Source organism: Aquarana catesbeiana, linkage group LG03 (genome assembly GCF_042186555.1).
Source record: "Aquarana catesbeiana isolate 2022-GZ linkage group LG03, ASM4218655v1, whole genome shotgun sequence".
In the NCBI taxonomy this organism is placed as follows: Eukaryota; Metazoa; Chordata; class Amphibia; order Anura; family Ranidae; genus Aquarana; species Aquarana catesbeiana.
This window is the reverse complement of record NC_133326.1, coordinates 342,618,498-342,639,462: the sequence shown is the minus strand read 5'-3', so window position 1 is coordinate 342,639,462 and position 20,965 is coordinate 342,618,498. Positions and strand designations below refer to the sequence as shown.

General features: G+C 43.3%; 1 long non-coding RNA gene across 1 annotated transcript; it reads left to right on the top strand.

Moving 5' to 3' along the window:
* Positions 1–10,239: 10,239 nt before the first annotated feature.
* LOC141134553 (uncharacterized) lies at positions 10,240–18,257 on the top strand. Its single transcript, XR_012243200.1, has 3 exons — positions 10,240–10,376; positions 17,560–17,736; positions 17,852–18,257. It is a non-coding gene; the product is annotated as an uncharacterized lncRNA (long non-coding RNA).
* Positions 18,258–20,965: the final 2,708 nt, after the last annotated feature.

Genomic DNA, 20,965 nt, shown 5'->3' with positions numbered 1-20,965 from the left:
TGTTTTGGCTGATAATGGGGTGGTCATAAATTATTTGGCTGATCATGGGGTGGTCATAATGTTTTGGCTGATAATGGGGTGGTCATAAATTATTTGGCTGATCATGGGGTGGTCATAATGTTTTGGCTGATCATGGGGTGGTCATAAATTATTTGGCTGATCACGGGGTGGTCATAATGTTTTGGCTGATAATAGGGTGGTTATAAATTATTTGGCTGGTCATGGGGTGGTCATAATGTTTTGGCTGATCATGGGGTGGTCATAATGTTTTGGCTGATAATGGGGTGGTCATAAATTATTTGGCTGATCACGGGGTGGTCATATTGTTTTGGCTGATAATAGGGTGGTTATAAATTATTTGGCTGATCATGGGGTGGTCATAATGTTTTGGCTGATCATGGGGTGGTCATAATGTTTTGGCTTATAATGGGGTGGTCATAAATTATTTGGCTGATCATGGGGTGGTCATAATGTCTTGGCTGATCATGGGGTTGTCAGCTTTTGTCACCTCCCACTCTAGTTTTGAACATTTCGCCATTCATTCCTATGGGACCAATTTCGCCGAAAAAAACGACGATATTTTGTGAACCATTCGATGAAACGTTCCACAAAGTAATAGCACACCAATCGGGAACAATCCGCACGTTTTGGTATATTACTGTCTATGTAGTGTAAAAACTGTGGGTGAAGTTAGGGTGGTAAATTTGGCTATAATAAGAATAATATATATGTGAGATAACAGTAAGTGGTCTTGCTATGCAAGAACACTTAATAATGGTTAAATATAAAGAGAAGAAAGAGCAAAAAAAACCCCAAGTAACACCTTGTTCACACTGAATTTAGCTTTGAAATCACGCGACTTCAGCTTGATTTCAAAGCTTCCGGTCAGTGCGATTTATGTGCCAACATCCAGGGCCGTCTTTACTGCAGGGCAAAAGGGGCAGCTGCCCAGGGACCCGGGGCCCAGTCATTTTTGGGGGCCCAATGCAGCTGCCCCTAGAAACCATGCTGCCCATACTCTCCAACTGTCAGAAAGCTCCCAAAAAATCAAAGCCGCAGTCGGGACAGCACATCGCGGATCACTGTACTAGATTGCTGTCCTCTGTCCGCACAGACTGGAATCTTCGCCCCCTGAACCACCCCCTTCCTCGCTCCCCCGCTGTTTTGCGGGCACTCTCCTGAACGAAGGGACATCCCTAAGACGGAGCCTCCTGTTGGATGTAGGATGGGGGGGATGGGGATGTGTTCGACCTGTGAGATCACACCCGCTGGGAAGAGTGTGGTGTGATAGCGCACTGAGGAGATAAGCCGAGTCCTGAGCTAGTGTGTCCAGACTGTGGAGGTAAACTCATCTGCAGGCAACTCTATGCTAAATAAGTCTGCTGAGTTACTGCAGCTTAGCCTAGAAGTGCTGCATGTTTGCTGACAAATGGCATGTTTTTCATGTAGCGCTGGGAGAAATGAAAGGATTTATTACAGTTTGTCACTGTCTCCAGGTTTTTACTGCCCCCTAGCTAGTGTGTGCCCTTTTGACCCCATGTGTTTCCTCCCAGTCCCCATACTGTGCCCTCCCCACCCCTATACTGTGCCCTCTTGACCTCCGTAATGTGTCCTTCCCACTCCTGTACTGTGCCCACCCATGTACTGTGCCCTCCCCACCCCTGTATTCTGCCCTCTTGACCATAGTGTGCCCTCCTTACCCTTGTACTGTGCTCTCCTGACCTCCATAGTGTGCCCACCCCTGTACTGTGCCCTCTCCACTCCTGTACTGTGCCCCCCACCCCTGTACTGTGCTCTCCTGACCTCTGTACTGTGCCCACCTGATGCCTGTACTGTGCCCTCCTTACCTCTGTACTGCGCCCTCCTGACGCCCATACTGTGCCCTTTTGACCCCTGTACTGTGCCCTCTCAACCCCCATACTGTGCCCTCCCGACCCCTGTACTGTGCTCTCCTTAACTCTGTACTGTGCCCTCCTGACACCCGTACTATACCTTCCTGATGCCCATACTGTGCCCTCCCAGCCCCTGGTGTGTGCCCTCCTAGCCCCTGTACTGTGCCTTCCTGATGCCCATACTGTGCCCTCCCATCCCCATACTCTTACCTCCTGACCCCCCTGTACTTTTCCCTCACTCCCTGCACTGTGCCCTGCACTCTCCTGACCCCTTTTACTGTGCCATGCTGACCCCCCTGTACTGTTCCCTCTAGACCCCCTGTATTCTGCCCTTGTGACACTCAGTCTTTTGCCCTGGTGTCTCCCAGTCCTCTGCCCTGCTAAACCCTGCAAACTGCCCTTTGCTCTAATAAACTCCATACACTGCTCTACCTCCCACTGACATCTGTACACTGTCTTGTTGCCCCCTGTCCTCTGCCCTACTGACCCCCTATCCTCTGTCCTGTTATCTCCTGTCCTCTGCCCTACTTTTCTCTGTACACTGCCCTACATACTACTGACCTCTGTACACTGCCCTACCTACTACTGACATGTGTACACTGCCCTGCATCCTAAGGCTAGGCTCACACTTGAGTGGGTTTGAGGCCTGAATCTGCTTGGTACGACAGCCCATTTATTTGTATGGGGAGCTGTGCCTGCATTTTCAGGGGAAAAAAGGTGCCTGCACCTTTTTTTTTAAATGTAGCCACAGGGAAGTCACATGGTGCTTTTGCACCATGCGATTTCCCTGTGGTTCCTGTACCGACACACTCGCTACATGTTTTGTGTTCTGACTGTGGGTGGTTGCCAGTGTGGGAACAGCTGCGATTTCTGTAATTTATTATATATATCTATATATATATATATATATATATTGTGTCTGTTGACGTGTTTTTGGTGCGTAAGTATGGCACTTATTGTTTCTCTGCTGCATGTGTAAATAAATGGATGCTAAAAGGATAAAAATGGACAAAAGTATGAAACTTTCAGCAACCAATCAGTGAGTGGTAATAATGTTCAGATGTTCAGTAACCTCTAGCAACCAATGTGTGAGCAGTATTAATGTGCAGTAACCTCCAGTAATCGAATCAGTGAAAAGTAAGGATGTGCAGCAACCAACTAGTGAGCCTGGACCAGTTTTTGGAATGTTGGGATGGAGAGCGAAATTGCATGGGGGGGGGGGGGCAAGAAAATATTTGCCCAGGGTCCAATCAATAATAAAGACAGCCCTGCCAACATCTGTGCGACTTCATGCACAGATGTCTATGCAAGTTGCACATGAAATCGCCAAAAACAGTGCAGGAAACGTTTTCAATTCAGGGCAAGTCGGAGTCGCACCGATTTGTACAGTTCCATAGGCACAAATAGGGTGCGACTTGTCATGCGATTTTAAACTGTCAAATCACATGACAAGTGGCACCAGTGTGAAAAGGGAATAAAGAAGAGTAGATTATTTGTTTACCCAAGCAAACTTTGCCTAGGAAAAATGAAGAACTTCAGTTTGGCAAAATGTCATGGTAATCACATGGTAATCTATTACTATTGCGTCCTTGGCGGTAGTGCTCTTATGTAAAATATGATTGGCCTGTGAAGAAAATATTGTCTTGCCAGCTTCTATCCAGTTGATCTATCTTCTACCTTGGATGCACGCACAAAAGATAGTTCTAGAAGCAAGACACAAAGATTAAAATACTTTCTTTATATGAACCATAAACTCTTTATTTATATTAAATAATATAATATATATAAAAATACAAAATGTAAAAAAATGTGCGTGTCTATGTGTAATGACAAAAATAATAACAATAATAAAAAATAAAAACAAATGCACAGTCTCAAAATAAATTGACAGTGCATATGAGAAACATCTGTGGAGTTCTACTACCCCCTGCTGTTTATTATGGGATTTAACCTTAGGAATATGTGCTTGTATTTACATTTCTACATGCTATATTTCAATTTTCAAGGCCAATCACACCCTTTGTGATTTGTTTGTGTTACTTTAAGGCAGCCTGTTCATTTTATTCATCCACATAAAGCACCATAAAAGATGCATGTCGCATTTTTGGCAGCTTGCCATAAATATAACTCCTATGAGTCTTAAATTATGAATTTAGAATAATAATCTAACAGCTATTCAGAATGCACTATCTGCCTGGAGTGTGCATGTTCTTCCTGTGTCTGCATAGGTTTCCTCCCTCACTCCAAAAACATGCTGGTAGGGTAATTTGCTCCTGTCTAAATTGGCCCTAGTATGTATGAATGTGAGTTAGGGACTTTAGATTGTAAGCTCTTTAGGGCAGAGACTGATGTGAATGTACAATATATATATATGTGAAGCTCTGTGTAAATTGAGGGTGCTTTGAAAGTACCTGTAATAAATAAATAAATAAAATAATAGATCGCATCAAACCACCCGCAACCTAGCATTACTGCATTATGATGATGTGAATGGGCCCTCATTCTTCACTCTGGTACAGCAGGTTTGCATACCCATGGCTTCTAGGTGTTGAGGTCACCAATATGCAATATGATATATCTGTGCTACATGAAGTGCTAAAAGAAGTGTCAACAACAAAATTTATCGGAAGCTGAGAGATTCCATACACTCTGTGAGCGTGAGACTTTTTGGATTTACTCTTTAGTTATCTCTCGCCTGGTGGTTGGGTGACTCACAGGTGGCATCACTAAGACCTCTTACTTCTTTCTAGAATGTTCCAGTGTTTTCTAGAAAGAGAGGCTGGAGGGGAGGTGGAGCCACCTGGGGTATTCTAAAGGCGCCTGCCAAGAAAACGCGGAGGTGTCCTGGACAGGAGGCACAGGAGGAGCAAGAGAGGACAGGGGGAGGACACTGCCAGGCAAGTCTCCAGAAGTTCCACAGAGACAGCCGGGAGGGTTGGTGAGTGAGCACATCGTCAGGAGGACTGGGGAGCTGTCTGGGATGGGTGCAGAGTTAGTCTGGAGGATGGTGGTGTCATGGGCAGTGGAGTGAGGCAGCTGCAGCCAGGAGGGCTGGCAATGCCTGAAGAGGTGATACTGGGAGCAGTAGCCACAGGGACAGCTAGCACTGGGACTTTTATATCTGCTTCACCATAGGGGCCCATGGTCCCTGCCTGTAAAGGGCATTTGCTTTAGGCCTGGCTGAGCCAGTGTCAGTTCTACCAAATCAGTGCTAGCTTGTCTGGAAAAGATTAGAGAGGAAGCGATGTGCAGGAAGAGAAATGGAGTGATGTATATACCAGATGTATATATAGTCCCAAATTGCAATGTTCTGATCACTTTGGCATCTCATAGGTCCCCATCCATATCCAAGTTTAATATCCCACAATAAAACAAACTAAAACAAAATGCAAGGACTGCTTTATTGTCTCTGAGGAGTGTAAAAGTGTGTGCCTGGCTGGGCAGGGTGACAGACAGACCACAAATCTCAGCAGACCCTACGGGGTCTGTGTTTGCAAGGATAGCTTTCCTCTTTGTGGCTCTCACAGGTCCTTGCCTGCCTTGCACTCATGGAGGGGTCAAGGGAGATGCAGGTGTAGTGTGGGATGGGACATGATGTGGTAGGCTGCATTGTGATCCCCATCAGTGCCCTGATTGTACAGATTCTGACCAATCATCTACCTTCAAGTGAGATCACTTCCAGGAGGTACTAGAGCCCGGGCTTGGGTAGGTGAGATGCAAAGAAGTTTTTAGAGAAGGGGGGAGAAATTAGGGCTCTGGACAGAGATGTGAGTATAGGTGGGGGATGGGGGAGAGTGTTGCAGAGGTCAGAGCTGAGGATGAGTGGAAGTGAGATGTGGACAGACTGTGAAAGAGCTGAACCTGCATACTCTGCATAGCACACCCCTAAACCCTGCTCTCTGTATGTAGCGCACTCCTTAACCCTGCACTCTGTACACAGCGCACCCCTGAACCCTGCACTTTGTACGTGGCACACCCCTGACAGTGCACTATTTCGTAGCGCCCCCCAGAGCTCTGCACTCTGTCCATAGGGCACCCCTGAAACCGCACTCTGTACATAGCGCATCCCTGAACTCTGTACATAATGCACTTGTATCTATTGCCCCTTTTAGATCCTCCCACTGTTAGTGCAATTTGGCCACACCCACTGTTTGATGCGGTTCGGTGGGGAGTGTGGTTGAGTTCTTGCACTTATTCTCTGAGAAAAAAAAGCCCTGCATAAATTTTTATAGTCTTACCGATACAATTGGCCTTTTGAGGGCAACCATAATGCTGATGCGGCACACAATAAAATTGAGTTTGACACCCCTGCTTTATGTTAAAGGAGACATACAGCCAAAGCTCGTTTGGCTGTACTTCTCCTATGGATCACAGGAGTGCAGTTCGTTTTGCACTCCGGTGACCTATTTTCAGCAGAGAGCGGGCTGAAATCCGCTCTCTGCTGACGTCACAGAAGTCGGTCCAGGCTCCGCGTCATCACGACAATGGAGTCTGGATCTGCCAGATCCCTGGACCAACACCCGGCTCAGCCTCTCAGTGAGCCACTGAGAGCCTGAGCTGGCCGCCCCTCCACAGCCCAGCGCTCCAGTGAGTGTGGAGGGAGCATAGCAAAGAGCTGTGACTGACAGTCAGCAACTCTGCTCGGGGAGCTGTGAGAACCGAGTGATCAACGTTGTTTGTTCGCCTGGTTCTCAGTGTTAGAGGCGCCGGGGGACAGATGCAGCATCAGACAGATACTGCATCCACCTAGGTAAGTATGAATCTAAAAAAAACTAAACATTCTTCTACTCTTTTAAAACATGTTAAAGTAAACAGTACATTTTTATTTCAGAAAATGCTATAATTTTTGAACAAATGCAAGGAAGTGCAAACTGTAATTACATATTGCAACCAATCTGAGTTTGTCCTGTAAGCTGAACTCCACACAAATAAAAACACTTTTAAGTTATGTTTTTCCTTTGAAAATCATTAAATGATCTATGACCAGTATAAGATCCTGAAAGCGGAGGTCCGGCCGTTAAAAAAAAAAAAAAGTCAGCAACTACAAACACTGTAGCTGCTGACTTTTAATAAGGGTACTTACCTGTCCAGCGAGCCCGCGATGTCTGCCCCCCGAGGCCGATCCGTCCATCAGATTGGGTGCCGGCGCCGCCATCCTAACTACAGGAAGCAGGCAGTGGAGCCTTGCGGCTTCACTGCCCGTTTCCTACTGCGCATGCGCGAGTCGTGCAGCGCTTTGTGAATGTCCCTGTGGTTTTCTGGGACATACACATGTCCCAGAAGACAACGGGGCAGCTCACCGAGGAGGAGGAGGAAGTGAAATAGAAGCGCCGTGGTATAGGAAGAGGCAGATTGGGAAGACTGCCTAGCAATAGGCATTTCTGGTATGTAATTTTTTTTTTTTCAAATTTTTAAAATATTTTTTCTGTAGCATGTTAATGTCATTTTTAATTTTAGGGTGGACCTCCGCTATAACCTGTCCTGAGATTAGCCTCCTCTAATTCCCTACACCTCATCACTTAGACTAAAAGAGGGAGAGTTAACACTTTGAGCCCTTCAAGGATTTTTACACTTTTCATGGTGCTGTGAGTCAAGCAGAGGGAACATTTTTTAAGGAGAAAAAAACATAGGGGTGACCTCATCAATATTTTGCCTGTTCTTTTTTGTCCATTCACAGACTGGTGTGGTTCTGGATGAGTCTGTATTTCTTTGCTTCCATATCATCTACAAATCCAGGATCTAACTGTGATGTCTGGCAGGGATGTCTGCATCACTTGATTTGTTAAAGAGGACATCCCCCCTTTTACTAAATTTCACTGTTTCAATGCTGATGTGAAATCATCTGACACTAATTAAAAAAAAATAAAAAACAGTTTTTGGTTTACTTCTTGTGTGTCCACTTCCTTGTTACCTTGAGGACACTAATGACATAGCTCCAATGGCACAGATGTCCCCTGGGACATGTACGAGATAGAGTGCATGATGTCATGTGCTTTATCTTGCCCATGTGCTGTATAGCAATAAACGAAAAAAACCTTCTCAGAGATCTTGAGGAAAGACTTCTTAAAAAAAAACAAAAAAAACAGATGAGTGTAATGGATGTAGTGCTTACCCCCGAAGGAGCTACTGTTTCTCGGGTCCCCTGTTCCCAGTTCCCAGTGGGTAGCACCATACTCTGCGACACACCAAATCTGAAGAGTGAATATTTATTGTTGCAACACACTAAAACAATAACCAAAAGAATGGGAAAGCAACAGTAGACACTCTAACAAGTATACAAGAACAGTTGCAGAGTAATATGTAACTCCAAAAATAACAGTGGAACAATATTTTTGCCCCTAAGCCCTATACTAAGGGGGTCCTAACTAAAGGTAATCAGAAGAATCAGAGGTCCATAGTGCCTGTCCAACCCCCGCTGTATGTGGAGGCCCAAATTGGATATTGGAGTGCTCAAATGTGTGTCCCACAAACCCGGAAGAAGGTGCCCAATCAGTGTCTGAAACAAGTGATACTGTCTCCTTAAATAGTGGGCAGAAGGTTGTGGCCATTGGCCTCTCACCACCAAGTTGATGACTCAATGCCTCACACTCTCCGTGTGAGGCTTAGCGATGTCAGCTTAGTCTTTGTGATGTCACTAAATTAGTCTCTCTGTGTTCCTGACGCTGCAGCAAATCATCCTGTAGGCAGATCAAGTAACCCACTTTACATGTACTGCACACCGTCCTCTAGACCAGTGTTTTTGAACCTTTTTCCAGTCAGGGTGCCCTTAAAATGTATTTTCAGTCTTTCAGTCAACAAAGTGGTGGTACAGGAGCAAGAACACTGGCTGGATAGAGACAACCTAAAAAGGAATCCACAAGAAGGAAAGGCAGCGTGGACATAGGTAAGTGTACTTGTCTTTAGGTGGAAATTCACTCTCTCAATCAATATTGACTATTTTTAATCCTTATGCTGCTAGCATTAGTAAATAGATAGTAAAGTGTTTCAAACTTTTTTACATTTCTTCGGTTACTTACTGGTTTCCAGGCCTAGGCAAAATAATGTCCCACATCCCAGGAGTCTTTAGGAAGGGAGGAGGGGTTTTCTCAGCTAAGCGCACCCTCCTGCCTGCATGTCTGAACTAAAAGCGGATGGAGTACAGGAAGTAATTGTTAAAGTAATCATCTGCCCTTACTCAAGATAGCCATGGCCAGAAATGCTAGAGGGTGTTTATCAAAATGGATGGATGAGGGAGTTTGCTTTGAATATTAAAAAGTAATTAAATTGTGTTTTTGGTTTGTGGTAGTTCTGCTTTCACCACTTTGGCACTAGAACAATATTTTTTTCATTACACACATGTAAAATCTGCATTTTTGGCTATAAATTTACCTAAAACCCCCAGAACTTTATATATTTTCTTAAAGCAAATGACCTGTAGAATAAAAAGACAGTTGTTGCTTTTATTTATGTTGCACGATATTTACACAACTGCCATAATTTCAGGAAATGAAATAAATTTCAGTGAAAACACACGTTAGAAAAAATTCTATTTCTTTAGTAAAATATAAAAGATAGGGTTGCATCAAGTAAATGGATACCAAACATGTCAAGTTCCGTTTGCCTGTGATTTTGTAAAAAAAAAAATACTGTACCCATAAATATAAATATCCATAGGTGATGCTTTAAAAGCCTTAGCTGCTCATCAAGTTAAAATTAACTGAGAGCTCTGGTGCTAAAATTATTGCTCTCACTCTGACATTCGCACTGATATATATGTATACATGTATATATGATGTAATCGCAATTTACATACACACCCTGTGCTTGTGAATATATTTGGGGGCATGCAGGGCAGCAGGGGTTATGGTTAAATTTTTTATCATTTTATTTTTTTAACTTTTTTTTTTTATTTAACTTTATTACTATCACAGGAGAGTAATAAACCCCCATGTGACATTGGGCAGGTGACAGGTACTCTTTACGAAGACATTGGAGGTCTAATAGACCCCAGTGTCTCCCCTGCCTTCAAAAGCATGTAACCGAGCAGAGATCTGCTCTGGTATTATAAGATAAAACAAACAAACAACACAGGGAATAAAACTACTGTATACTAATGCCCAACAAAAACATTTGAAAGTGTACAATGCCTTTAATAATCTCACTACAGTAAATTTAAATCTCTTTCGCATACTTAAGATAGCAATCTGATGCACCCCTCTGGTTGGGACACACCCTACTTGAAAATCAGCAACGCAGCATTTTTATGACACAGACTCACCATTCCACACATATGACAAGTGTGTCAGGTTTACACATAGAGAATCTATGAATCACTGGCTGTGCCTTAGATATGCACCTACCCAGAGCAAATACTTTGCGTTATTCCCCTCCTACTCTTTATACATGAAGCTACAAGACTCATTCTCACAAGGTACTTATGTGAGCCACAGTCTATCGAATGCAAGCTGTTCCATTTTACTACCAAACAATACTGGTAGTCACATTGTAAGTAAATGTTCCACCTTCATTCCACAAATTCTGACATTATCATAAGGTGTAAATAGAATACACCGATGGTAACAGTACGACTGCATTCACACTTGAGCTGAGCGTCTTTATTTCTTTTTTTTTTTTTTTTTTTTTTTTTAGTGTTTGTATAGGCGTTTTTACGTGTGTCTAAGGCTTGAGCATTTTTTAAAATAATTTTTAACCAATGGAGAGCTAGTTATTAAAAAAAGAAACACACAATATGTGTTCACGATGAGTGTTCACATGTTTTTCAGATGTGCCCACTGAAGTCTATTGGGCCCATGAGGGTTCACTCAAGTGTAGTGCCTGCAGCCAGTAAAGTACATTGCAGGGCTTTTTGCCCACTTTTATTCAAAAGTAAAGTTCAAAAACTCACACAGTAGGCAGGGCAGGACTTAGGATGGTGGGGGCCCCTGGGCTTGAGTCACTTTCGGGCCTTACCTTCTATACATTACTTTAAATAGAACAAAATGTTGACTGGTACCGTAGACAGTGTTACATGTTAAAAAAACTTAATAATCTATTTATATGACCACTGATTGAAGCTTGAAAAACATGACACTGATGACAAATGACACTAATATGTGGCACTGATGACACGTGGAACTGATGACAGATGGCACTAATTTGTGGCACTGATGACACATGTCACTGATGAAAAATGGCACTAATACGTGGCACTGATGACAGATGGCACTAATACATGGCACTGATGACACGTGGCACTGATGACAGATGACACTGATATGTGGCACTGATGACACATGGCACTGATGACAGATGGCACTAATACGTGGCACTGATGACACATGGCACTAATGACAGATGGTACTAATACATGGCACTGATGACAGATGGCACTAATACGTGGCACAGATGACACGTTACACTGATAACAGATGGCACATCACACTGACAGGTGGCACTGATGACAGATGGCACTGATACGTGGCACTGATGACACGTGACATTGACAGGTGGCACGGGTGACAGGTGGCACTGGGGGCAGGTGGCACTGGAGGCAGGTGGCACTGGGGACAGATGGCGATGGGGACATTTGGCACTGATAGGTAGCACTGGGGACAGATAGCGATGGGGACATTTAGGCACTGATAGGTGGCACTGGGGACAGATGGTGATGGGGACATTTGGCACTGATAGGTGGCACTGGGGACAGATGGCATTATGTTGTGTAGTGTAACTGTAACTAGTGTGAGTGTTCACTCACCTCTGCAGCATGGAGCAGCAGAGACCGCGTGTGAGGAGGGAGAACCGGCGATGAGAGATGATCTCATATGTTTACATATGAGATCACCTCCCATTGGACACTCCGATCGAGTGCTAAATGGCTGCTGTGATTGGCCATTTAGCACGATCTGTGATTGGCTGTGTCCTAGGGACACGGACAACACAGAGCTTCCCCGATGCGTGCCCGTGGCAGCGCGCAGAAGGGAAGTAAACAGGAGGACGTCCAGGGACACACTCCCGGCAATTGGCGTCCGCGCTGTAGCCGTCTTTCTTCCCTATTGGGAGGGGCCCATGGGCTTGAGCCCAATCAAGCCTAATAGTAAGTCTGGCCCTGACAGTAGGTTACCCTGGCAGGGGTATTCAGTATCACAACGTCATATGTAAATTTTCCAGCCTCCTGGTTATCCAGACTGTGTAGTCCCTGAGTTTCCCCAAAGACTCACAATGTCTTAAAGTGATACTAAACAATGCTGTTTAGTTTTCGTTGTGTCTTCTATTTCTGTATGTGAATGATGGCACTGTAATTATTTTAATGATAAAAAAAAAAAAAAAAAAACAATCCAAGAAAACATTGTAACGGACGTAGACCTACGGGTCGTGTCTACTGTAGAACTGCAGATAATTTCTCTGGGTCCATCGAAAAATTGGCAGTAGAAATGTCATAACCCAGAAATTGAACCTGTTCATGATGGAACTTGCATTTCTCCAACTTACAATACAGGTTATTATCTTTCAACCTCTGTAGCACACGCGAGACATCTGTGTGGTGGCTCTCTAGGGATTTAGAATATATGAGAATATCGTTGAGATAAACCACCAGACATTGCTGCAACATATCTCGGAGGACATTGTTGATGAACTGCTGAAAGACTGCAGAAGCGTTGCAACACCCCAGAAGTTTTCCAGGAATGTATTAACAATGTGTTCCGAGACTTGTTGCAGTTATGTGTGGTGGTTTATCTCAACGATATCCTCATATTTTCCAAGTGCCTGGAGAACCACCACACAGATGTCTGTCGTGTGCTTCAGAAACTAAGAGAGAACAATCTCTATTGTAAATTGGAGAAGTGCGAATTCCATCGTGAATAGGTTAACTCCCTGGGCTTGTCATGTCATTTCCACTGCTGGTTTTTCGATGGACCCAGAGAAACTTTCAGCAGTCCTACAGTGGCCCCGACCCGTGGGTTTACATCCTCTGCAGTGTTTTCTTGGCTTTGCCAACTATTATCAGAAGTTTATTCGTAACTTCTTGTCTCTGGTCAAGCCCCTGACTGATATGACCAGAAAGGACGGTAACCCACAGAGTTGGTCTCCAGAGTCTATTAAGCCCTTTGAGAGTCTCAAGACTGCCTTTGCTTCTGCTCCTGTGTTTGCACATCCTGATCCTACGTTACCTTTTATCCTTGAGGTTGATGCTTCTGAGACTGGAGTTTTGTCTCAACGTGTGTTGGCACATCCTGATCCTACGTTACCTTTTATCCTTGAGGTTGATGCTTCTGAGACTGGAGTTCTGTCTCAACGTCCTACTTCTGAGAGCGCTATGGATGCTTATGGCTACTTTTCCAGGAAATTGTCACCTGCGGAGTGCAATTACGAGATTTGTGACAGAGAGCTTTTAGTGATCATTTTAGCCCTGAAAGAATGTACCACTGTGCTGGTTCTCAATCCTACTGACCATATGAATCCCACATTCTTGTCTGAGGCTAAATGCTTCTCTCCCAGAAGGGTGCAATGGGCTCTTTTCTTGTCTAGTTTCAATTACATTGTCTCATTCTTACCCGGCACTAAGAATGTAAGGGCTGACGCTTTGTCACAACAATTTTCCTCCACTTCCAAGATGGAGTCGGTTCTGGTTCCTGTGATTCCTCCTGGGCAACACAGCTACCCTTATGGTGGTTGACCGGTTCTCGAAACTGTCCCATTGTATTCCACTAAAGAAGTTGCCCACTTCTAAGGAACTGGCTTCCATTTTTGCTCGGGAGATCTTTCACTTACATGGGCCACCCAAGGTGATTGTCCTGGACAGGGTAGTTAGTTTGTGTCCCGATTCTGGCGATCCTTTTGTGCACAGTTGGAAATTCAGCTTGCTTTCTCCTCTGCGTATCACTCGCAGTCTAATGGGGCCGCAGAACGAGCTAATCAGTCCTTGGAGCAATTCCTACATGGACGGAGTTTGCTCACAATAGTGCCTTGAATTCTGCTTCCTGATTGTCCCTGTTTTTGGCGACCTATGGTTTCCAACCTTCCATGTTGCCTGACTCATTTGTTCCGCAGAGTATTCCCGCGTTAGAGGAGCATCTCTGTGGTCTTCGTTCCAATTGGGCACAAGTCCAGGAGGCTTTGCGACATGCTAATGATAGGTACAGACTCCATGCTGACCGCAGATGCCTGCCTGTGCCTTCCTACCAGGTTGGGGACAGGGTCTGGCTGTCATCTTGCAACCTCCGACTTCATGTTCCCTCTCTGAAGTTCCCACCTCAGTTTATTGGCCCTTTCCGTATTCTTTGCAGGATTAACCCAGTGGCTTACGCATTAGACCTTCCATCTAATATGTGTATCTCGAATGTATTTCATATCTCCTTATTAAAACCTTCGGTCTGCAACCACTTTACCACCTTGGTGCCCCGTTCTCACCCTGTACAGGTTGAGAATCATGAGGAGTATGAAATACAGTCCATTGCTGACTCCTGTAGGTTCCGTGGGCATATAGTACCTGGTGCATTAGAAAGGGTATGATCCAGAGGATCGCTCTTGGGTCTCATACTAGGGTGTACATGCCCCTGTCCTCCTCCGTGATTTCCATAGATATTTTCCCCTCAAGCCTGGTGGTCCTCCGTGGGGGAGGGGTCATTGAGGAGGGGGTACTGTCAGGGCTGGGCTCAGCCCTTTCATCTCAAAGCTGGCCGCTCAGCTGTCAGCTAATTGCCAGCTCCTATTGCTCCACAGTGACTCACCTGTTGATGATATCCTGCTCGTCAGTCCTGCCTACTTAAGTCTTCCAGTCCAGATGATCTCTGCCTTCACCTTGGTCACATCTCTAGAGACACTCTCCTGTGTTCCTGTTAAATACTTGCTTGGCTGACATTCCTTCTGGCTCCAGATCCTGCTTGCTGTTTTACTATGTGCAGCTCTGGCTTCCTGAGGTTTTGGCTTGTCTGACTATCTGTTCCGGTTCCTGAACTCTGGCTATGTTTTGACTACATTTTCTCTGTTTACCTTTTTTTATTATTATTATTAAACAAGTGTGATTTAATTGTACTTCTGTCTCAGTCTGATTCATGGTTCCTGACATTACAGAGTGTATACGCCCACATGTGTAACGCTATAGTCACATGGGCTGCTCAAATGTTATAGGGAGGAAATGCTCAGGAAAACTGAGCATGTGCAGAGTTTCCAGCACTGCTCTGCAAAACCTTTAGTTGCATTGGGGACTTGGACAGAGGGGAGAGGAGACAGAGAACAGCAGGATCAACTAGGTTTTTTGCAGAATACAGAAAATGAATCTCATAGTGACTGAATGAGTATGAATAGTATTTATTGATAGTTTTTTAATGATGTGGGTTTACTGACACTTTACCTCTCTTTTAGTCTGATTAGATTGCCTCTCCTTGAGGCCAGAACATGAAAAAACACATACAGGTACACTTGTCTCCAATGGAAGAGTCCTGAACCATAAACAGACCCTATCTTAAAAGGACATGTACATGTACAGTCAGCATGCTGGTCTCCAGTAAAATAGGGGCACAGGGTTAAAGGCTTCTCTACAAAGCCTTTGGACTCCAGAACCAGGGCATATCTGCAAAATCCATTTTCTCCACTCAGTACTGACACCCTGGAGCCCCTCAATGTACATAAGTGGGTGGAATCTATCCCTGACAAGGTGCAGCACTGATAGGGCAAAAAATGTTTGAAGGTTGAAGCTCAAAAGAATCACATGTACTTTTTCAGATGCAATTTTATTTCTTTTTTTTAACCCCTCTACACTGGCAGGGGCCTGTCTCCTGGTCTGTGATGCCCTGGGCCAGTAGGAGGCACCTGATTATGTGGTACTGTGATTGATTGCACAGTGCTGATATTATCAGAAGCCCATCCTATCTGCTCTCGATCGTTGGTACTTAACCGTGAGCAGCTTTAGTTTTGGGGCCACCGAAGAACAAAACTGCAACACATATATGTAGAGGCTGGGGGTCCATGCCCACCTGCCCTGCTGACGCACAATTCCTGCCGTACAGGTGTTATATATGAATGTGAAAAATAAAATGAGAAACGGCGCCAGAAAAAATTATATACAAAACAATATTGTGAGGCCGCACCAAAAATTTGTAAAAATGAATAAAGCATAAATAATGAAAAATTGGGCGCAAAACCATATATATACATAACATCACCCATAAAGTGTGAGTGTGGTATTTATAACAACACATATACCATAAAAATAATGCCAAAACGGTCCAACATCTATATTAATATGAATAAATTAATATTTTGGTATATTTCATCTGTGTATACTGTGTCTCCAACACCGTGCATTCCTAAAGTGCAGTGTGCTTATTTCTTGTAAAACAGTACTTCACCCGAAGTGACACATAAATCTGCTCACCAGATATCTCTGGCCACAAAGTGACCACCAGGCATATAGTATAGGGGAAACTTCATCAGTTAAAACAGGGTCCTCCAAGCCAAATGCAACTCCAATCGATCGTTTTCAATATCGATCAATATCGATCAAATATCGATCAAACTTCATTGAATAGATGGTGAATGGTAATCCTCAAAATCTTACACCTTAGAGTGCAACTCCAACACTTCTTATCCTTATATCTGTAAAGACTGGCTCCCCCATGAACGAGCCACAAGGAGGCAATATAGTGTAATACTGTCTTTTATTTAAAAAGCACTTAAAAAGCATTAAAAAGCACTTACATGCCTTGTACAGTACAACAGATAGCAGCTCAGCTGGGGGATGAGGCAGGGGCCGGTCCGTCACTAGGATTGTGAACCAGGAAGCGCGGCGTGCGTCTCAGCTGGAAGTGGAAGTGAGAGCTCCTGTATCAAGTGTCTCAAGCTTCGTTTTCTATGCATTTCCTGCTCATGTGCATGTCTTCAGGAAAATGGGAGTCCCATTTGAGGAGTCCCATTTGAGCACATTTCATCTATAATTCACAGGTATTTATTCACTATCACCCCCTGTGTTTCTGTTTTATTTTTCTATAAGTTAGCATTTTTTTTTCTCTTTACACCCTTTATCACTCACTGTTCACCTCACTCATTATTTTCACATTTATATAATTTACATTCTACATTAGTCACAAAATGACAAAATAAAGTAACAACTTTTTCCTTATATACGCTGATGATGTGGATTTCCAAGCCGGCCCAGCAGTAAATCAGTGGGAGATCGTGATTGCTTATTATCTGCAACTTTGTGGTGAGTTTGAACCCCGGAGGGGCGTGTGGAGCATGGGTTTCAATACGGTGATTGGTGCACTATCCGACCATCTCCACTTCTTTCACTTATGAAGCTAGCCATGAACTTTACCTTCACGTTTATCCACTTGTCAGATCTGCGATTTAATGTTTAGCGACTTTATGTGCATTTATCCCATATGCAATTGTGTCAATTCTCAGAACTTGTCAGATCTGCGCTTTAATGTTTAGCGACTTTATGTGCATTTACCCTATATGCAATTGTGTCAATTCTCAGCACTTGTCAGATCTGTGATTTAATGTTTAGCGACTTTATGTGCATTTACCCTATATGCAATTGTGTCAATTCTCAGCAATTTGACAGGAGCGCCGCTTTGATATTATGTGTCTTTTCACATTTGTTTGTTTAATGTGACAGACGGTTGTATCTCATATTCATTCTACATTAGTCACTTTTTTTTCATGCATTTTTCTTGCATCATAGGTTTTCCATCAGGCTCATTTCTTCTCCCCTTCACAAGGGTTGTCCATTCACACACATGGCCCACGAATTGTCTGTGCTGGTTGCTAGCGCCCCTTTCGCAACCGCGGTGCCCGGAGATGAGACCTTGCGATTTCTTGTCAACTTTCGATGTCGCACTGCCGCTGTGCAGATGCAGATGTAAGTTTTATATGCAACCTGGTAACAAACCTTTATATACATTTTTTTCTTTTATTTGCCTAATTTAAATCCATTATCCTTTTGACCATTTTGAACTAATATTTTTTGTTTTTAGATATTTTCCATGGTTTATGTTTCTGATGAGCGGCTATAAGGCAGCGAAACGCGTCAAGCCTTACACTTTACTATTATTCTACCATTGACCAATCTATATTCTCTAAGGTTTTATTCATGTTTATAATCATTCAGTATATGAACTATGTTTATTTCTTTTTCTTTTTTCTTTTTTAACTTTGTTTATTTTTTCTCCCCCCTTTTTATATTTTTTTGATATATTTAGTTTTGTTTTGGTTTTAACTTATCTATGTTTATAATATGTATCCATTGTCTGTTCTACAACTGTTTCAATGATTGCGGACTACTATGTAACTTATGTTGTAAATGATCAAATGCTTTTGGAGGTTATATACCCATTTAGTTGTATGTTAGATTATACAACATGAATAAACAGTATTTCCCAGTCACTTGACTTCCTTTTGTGCTGATGTGTGCTTCATATAAAGTCCCACCACTTGCTCTCAATTTTAATCAATGACAGGGATGGAGGCAGTTACCCCTTTGGTTCCTGCCTCATTTAAAGTCCCTAAACTCCTTTTCTTCTCATTATAGTGCCCCATTGTTGGTGTCAGTGGCAGGAATTATGTGCCATTCTTAATGTCACTGGCAGAATAGTGCCCCAAGGGCCAGATCAAGGCAAGCAAAGGGCTGCATCCAGCTCCGGGCTGGAGTTTGGAGACCACTAGTCTATAGTTGGTCCTCCTGCTAATTTCTTGTAATGTTTTAGAGCAGTGGTCATCAACCCTGTCCTCAGGGCCCACTAACAGGTCAGTTCTGCAAGATAACTGAAATACATCACAGGTGATATAATTTTCTGCCCAGTGATTGCAGTATTCTACTCTGCATCTCCCCAAGGTAATACATAAAACCTGGCCTGTTAGTGGGCCCTAAGGACAGGGTTGATGACCACTGTTTTAGAGTATCCTGCACCCCTATCTCTCTCCTATTCACGTTGTTTGCAATAAATCAACAAAAAGACATCCCCTAGGCTAAGCCACCATTTGTCAGTGTGCTTGAAGCTGTGTCTGGGTCTGGCATGCTCTGTACATTAGCAAGGGAGACCAGGTCATTCTCAGCAGCCCCTTACGGGGTCAATGCTACATTATAAAAAGCAACTGTGTCAACCTAAGACAAGGCTACAAAACACCTCTCCTTGTCATCTATAACATAAAGGGAGGTAAGGGGTTCTGTATTCCTCAAAGATAGCTGCAAACAATTGGAGACAGGAAGTTATGAATGACAACATTTCTGTCAGGAATGACTGGTACACTTTATGAGCAGTTATTGAGTGCTGAGAGCTTTCAAGTTTTTTCTGTGCAGAGGAGAGGTAGTAATGGATATTCCTTCTTCTCTTCCGCTTGCCATATACTGAACAACTTTTTTGTGGTGCAGCTGTGAGCTTGTTTCAACCCTTTGAATACTATGACATGTGGGACTCATCAATGAAAGTCAAGGGTTAAAGCCCAACTCTAGTTAAAACGTATGTCATTTTGGAGGATAGAGGAGAAGCTTAGAGTCCTTACTGGGTTTTTATTGTTATGCATGCCCCAGTTGAAGAGATTTCTTTTCACTTCACATCAGGACAGACAAGAACAAAAACACATTCTTAGTAAAGCGGGAAAGAGATATAATCTCTGACAATGTTTTTATTGCTGACTATGCCTTCCTAAACCGGTGATAACCAAACGTTCCTTTGTTGTATAGGTGTCACAGAGACAGGAAGTGAAGGAAAACCTCCTCAGTGGGTTCACAGAAATAAAAGCTGACAGAATTTTCCCCAATCTATTCAAAACTGAAAAAAATTGGCCTAATGTTTAAGCATTTTCAGTGTTCCTGCCCATCATTCAGCTTGGAACCATTCCACCTTGGCTTTGCATGCACATATCATTCCAGGTCCCTCCATCTTCACCTTACTAGGTTATTAGGCCAGAGACAGCGTACTGTTCAAAAATATCAAGAGAGTGATCCCTAGTTTGCCTACATGAATCAAAGTCATTAAACAACCACTACTGCAAAAAATGCTGTATCCCCATAATTGTTTAAGGTTCAGGGCCCATTTAGACTTGTGTGTTGGGAATTGCACCCCAACACATTAAAGTATGTAAACCCTCACATGGTAAAACAACTCATACCTTTTAAGACAGAAGTGAAAGGTAAACCATTTGTGTATACAGATATAAAATAACATTATACATACTTTTTTCCCCCCTTTTTTTATAAGTGAACACATACCCTCTGTTCTCAGCTGCATAGAGAGGTGAGGGTGGAGAAACAGCAGCATGCTAATCTTCCCAGTGAATGGGAGGGGGGGGCATGTCAGCAGAATTCTGATCATTGGAGGAGAGCACAGAGTTCCCAACACAGCTAAAGAACTGACTGCGCTGTGCTCTCATGCCTAGTGTGGTTAGTATTTAACAGGAAAACAGAGGGACTGGCAGGAACATCAGGTATTTCACACAAAGAAGCAATACAAACAGGGTTTTACAGCAGGCGGGAACATTTGGCGCATTGGAAATCAAAGGACTGTCTTAACGCGGCTCATGTTGACACCCGACATAATGCTTGCTAAGTCATGTGCATTCACTCACTACACGTAAATGGGCCACTCAACATGTAATAACAGTATTTAGTATATTCATTTCTTTTATTTCACATGCTTTTGTCTACATTTTGCTCAGCATTTAACATGGCAATCAAAAATCTCAGCAAATGTGACAGTGACAAGGATTGAGATGAATTATAATAGGTTCCTTGTTGCTATTGTTGTTTCAGCGAAAACTTTTGAGCCTGGAGTTCAGCTTTAAATAAAATAATTGGGAATGCTAGGTTTTAGTTATACCTTTGATACTCTAAGGGCTTGTTTACACATGCTTAAGAGGCTTTTATTCAGCTTTAGCTTCGCTTTGTTTTGGAGGTATTGCAGGTATGAGATATCCCAGGAAGCAATGGGAAACCAAAAAGTTAACATTTCCATCCAGATTTAAAGCCACTGATGGACTTTTAATTTCAAAATATGTGTACTACTGAGAAAAATAATATATTGGAAATAAATGCAATATTTCTATATGCTATAAAAAAGGATAATCTGTCTGTGTATTCTGTCTCCCTTTTC